We start from the raw sequence: 4855 nt of genomic DNA, 5'->3' as shown, positions 1-4855 counted from the left end.
CTCCATAAAGGAGAGCCAGAAAGATTTTCGGTAGAGGTACACTAGGAAGTTAAGGGGAACAAAACTAGCAGGATGCTATTTTTCATTATGATCTGTAGTTAATTTCTGTTGCAACCTTAATGCTTGACCATTAATATTGAAGGAGCACCCCTCACTGGTAGCAGTGCAGTTGGAGGACTCCTGCTCAGCTTAGAGGGAACAAGGTTTAAGTTCAATCAAGACTTGATATACCGTCTTTTCTTTGGTGAAGGTTAAAGCGAAATACAATTTTAAAACCATAAATTATGAATAAAATAGGAAAGGAATTCCATTGAGACTGCAAAGAACTCAATCATACTCTCAAGACAAGGACAAAAAAAATCTTAAGATTAAACTTTATATAGAACTGTATTGCAGAACAGGAACAGTGACTAAGGGGGTTTTACTAAAGTGCATTAAATTCTGCACTTAGGGGTCCTTTTACTAAAGGGTTGGTGTGCAGCAATGGCCTTGCCGCACACCGGTCCAGAACTACTGCTGGACTACCGCAGGAGTTCCCACCACCAGTGTGCGCCATTTCCAGCGCTACAGAAATATTGTGTATTTTTGTAGCACCAGGTTAGCCCAGTTAGCACGGGAGCCTTTACTATCACCTAAATAGGTGTCAGTAAGGGCTAGGAAATGTTTATTTCCTAGCACCAGGGGCATACCTGGTAGCAATCGGCAGTGCCACATGATGCCTGGTTACTGCCGGGTTAGCACTGGCGCCCTCACGTCTCCTAAACTGGAGGCTGTTAGGGCTCCAGCAGTAAATGGCTGCACAGCAATTTTTTAATTGTCGCATGGCCATTTACTGCCCCTTTAAAAAAAAAAAACCTTTTACCTGCGCTGGTAAAAAGTGGCCTCGATATATGGCGATTCTGTGCACCAATGCCACCGTGGGCCATCTTTTACCACCATTTGATAAAAGGACTCCTTAATATATAAATACCTAATAAAATAAATAAATTAATGAATAAATAATAAACCTATAAATACATTCAATTTTAAAAATACATGAGAGGCCCTTGTATATGTCAAAGCTAAGTAGACATCTAATGTGAGTTTTTTTTTTATAAAGTCAAAATACTAAGGGCAAAGCAGCAGAATTTCGGCTTAGATTGAAGCCTGGACTTATGCATATTTTATAAATTCTGACTCCATCTGTGCTCTGCCCTGACTCCACTCCTGAAATTATATACCTGTAAAAGGCCTTTACGTGCAAAAAGTTCTTTGTAAAATGATCGCCTTAGTGGATTAAAACAGTGGTTGCTGTGGTTTCTAAACAGGTCAGGTTGCCAGGGTAGTCATAATATACAAATTAAGCTGGTTCAGAGACCAAACATATGCAGGTATATCTCATACATTTTCACTGTGGCTATTCTGGAAACCAGGCCTGGAGACTCTGAGAACTGGAGCTGAGACTCATTGGAGTGCAATGTGCTGTGCTGCATTTCCTTTTGTTTGGTGACAGTTAAGGATATGTAATCTGCTCTGTAGGACCAACCAGCATTTGAGTGGGAGAACAACTGGTATATTTTCATTCCTACCTCCTCCCTTTCCCCCCTCCCATTAACAGTGAAAGTGCTTCATACTGTCTAACCCTGGACTAAATTGGGTGGCAGTGTGTGACAGGCATAGATTTTTGGAAGAAGGGAAAGGGGGTATGCAAATCAGCCACTCTCTAGCTGCTTTTCTTCCCAGGCCTGCTTTTATGTTAAGCCTATATCTGGCAACTGGGATATATCCTTTCTAGCGGGAACAGAATAACTGGACCAATGATAGGCCAAATGTTTAAATCAACGGCCCTTTCCTACAAGAGACCAATTTAATTGTTACAAAGGGATTGTAGACACCAGGGGCGTATCTGGACTCCGGCGGTAGGGGGGCCAGAGCCAGAGGGAGGGGGTACATTTTAGCCCCCCCCCGCCCGCCGCCGAGCCCCCACCGCCACCAATGACTCTCTCCACCCCCCTCCCGCCGCCAACCCTCCCCCGCTGCCGTTGCTTACTTTTGCTGGCGGGGGACCCCAACCCCCGCCAGCCGAGGTCTGCTTCTACCTGCCGCTGCCGTAAAAACTTCTTCAGCCGGCGGGGGACCCCAAACCCCCGCCAGCCGCCCCGCGGTGTTTAAAATTCATTTTCGGCCTCCGTGGCCGTGCTGCTGTGATAGGCGCTTTTGAAATCCACTTCGGAGTCTGACATCGTTGTACGTGCTGCGGCGTCAGACTCCGAAGTGGATTTCAGCAGCGCCTATCACAGCAGCACGGCCACGGAGGCCGAAGATGAATTTTAAACACCGCGGGGCGGCTGGGGGGGTTTGGGGTCCCCCGCCGGCTGAAGAAGAAGTTTTTACGGCAGCGGCAGGTGGAAGCAGACCTCGGCTGGCGGGGGTTGGGGTCCCCCGCCAGCAAAAGTAAGCAACGGCAGCGGGGGAGGGTTGATGGCGGTAGGGGGGTCCAGGGCAAAATCTGCGGGGGCCCAGGCCCCTGAGGCCCCACGCAGATACGCCCCTGGTAGACACGTGCAAGCAAAGAGAAAATCATTTTGTTTAGTTTGTTTGAAGCAATAGGTGTCTTTTTAGTACTTCAGTACAAAGTGCTCACTGTTAACAACACAGGAAAAAACCCCATTTCTGCCTTTGCCCTGTCATTTCAGGTAAAAAAAAACCCCAATATGAAACGACATGGGGAAAGTCGATTTCCCAGGTTTTTGAAACGAACGCATGGCAGTTTTGCCTGTTTCTCCAAATAACAATCTTTGAGGCCGAAGTTGACCCAAATAAATTTTGCACTGTGTTCAGTCAGGGAAGATGGTATATTTTTAAAACACCAGCCATCAGAGCTTAAATAAATCAGAAATATTCAGGCAGCCTTTTTTGCTGTCCTAACTTTATCGGGATAGTTATCTGGTTAGTGGACTGAATATTAATGCTAAACGGATAACTCCAGATACCATCCTCGCTCCACCAGGGCAGCCTGCAATGATTTTCAGAGGTATTTCCTGGATAACGCCTCTGGAAAAACAGTGGATGGTCCTGGTTAGCGGTTCTTAATATTTAAATTTGTTTATTGAAATTTCAGCTATAACAAACACTTTGTTATAGCTGAAATTTCAATAAATAAATTTAAACACTTCCAACACCAGAACAAGACAACACAATGCAAGGCATAAATCAGCCCAACAAGATAAGTCAAAGATCAGAGAAGGGCTTTGGGTCTTATAGTCCTCTCCTAAACAATGATGCCTTCCACCATTCCCAACTTTCCATTTGTTAGCGATTCTTATCCAGGTAGTGGATACTGCTACCCAGTTAAGTGCTGTCGAATATCAGCCTGATTCTATGCTGCTTTTGCAAATAAAGGGCCCTTTTACTAAGCCGTGGTAGGCTCTATGTACATGCAGCGCACGCCCAAATGAGACTACCGCCAGGCCAGTACACCCTCCTGGCAGTAATTTCAGATTTGGCGCACTCCCATAACACCTGGATGAATTATTTATTTATTTCCACCTTTGTTTCGGTTCTGACGGTAATCGGCACTTGGCGCGTGCCGACCGGTCACTGCGAATGTGCTGGTTTCATTTTTACCGCAGGTCCTTTTCACATCCCATTAAAAAAAAGCCATTTTTTGTAGATGCGGTAAAAACTGTCCCGGTGCATGCCCAATACAGGCATGTATGCTAACGCAGGCCACTTCTTACCGCAGCTTAGTAAAAGGAAGCCAAAGTAACATAGCAGGTAATTTTTTTTCATAATTCTCTATGCATTTTACTCTGCTTTTGTGGACAGTATACTTTGAGGCTCATTTTCAAAGCACCTAGACTTACAAAGTTACATATGTTACTGTGGAACTTTGTAAGTCTAGGTGCTTTGAAAATGAGCACTTTGGTGTTTTTACTTTGTTATATTGATCATAGATAACATAACCATAATATTCAGATTGCTGTAGAATAGTCTAAGCCATAGATCAGTTTCTCTGGAATTGAGTGGGAGGAGGGCAGATGGGGGTAGAAAATGTTGGATTATACTAGAAATTATGTTTCTGAAATAAGACATGATGTATATATAGGTGAGTACGTAAGATGGAGGTGATGGTGGGTATGAGGTAAAGAAGTCGATTATGGCAGAGGAGTTTCTTGTTAGGATTGTGATTGTGGACAGTTGTAATTGACAGTTTGTAACATAGTAAAATAAAGCTAAATAAAATAATAGATCAAGTGTTCTCAAACTTATCCTTAAGCTTCACACCACTATCCCACATTGTTGGATTGTCAGGATATTTTAATGACTATGCATGATATATGTGCATTGAAATGAGGCAATGCATTCATATTCATTTTGACTGGCATAGCCTGATGGCTGATTTTGGGTGGGCTGGAGCCCAAATTGGGTGAGCACCAAATATTCACACTGTACTCCCACCTGATGCAAAATATAAGTACCTGAGATGGGGGGATTACCCTCCAAGCTCTGCAGCTGGTGACAGTGTCCCTGAGTTGCTGCTGTTGACGCTGATGCCCTCCCTCCCGCGCATGCATAAAAACTGACCATATGTGGGAGGGGAGGGCAGCAGCAGATGGGAACACTGCCACTGGACTGGATGAGGAAGATGTCTTTAGTTGTTGTGACTTGAGGATCTCCACCAGCTACACAGGGAGACAACTGATTTTGGATGGGCCTTATCCTACCCATAGCTATGCCACTGGGGTGTGGGCAGAGGACAGGTTTGAGAAGCGCTGGAATACAAGCAGAGTTTGTCTCAAGAGTTCCTGGGATAATGGCAATTTTTAGTTTTGATGTCTGTGCTTTCAGTATACCTTTCAAAATTTCTGTTTGT

Source organism: Microcaecilia unicolor, unplaced genomic scaffold (assembly GCF_901765095.1).
Source record: "Microcaecilia unicolor unplaced genomic scaffold, aMicUni1.1, whole genome shotgun sequence".
Classification (NCBI taxonomy): Eukaryota; Metazoa; Chordata; class Amphibia; order Gymnophiona; family Siphonopidae; genus Microcaecilia; species Microcaecilia unicolor.
Note: the sequence above shows the minus strand (reverse complement) of the source record.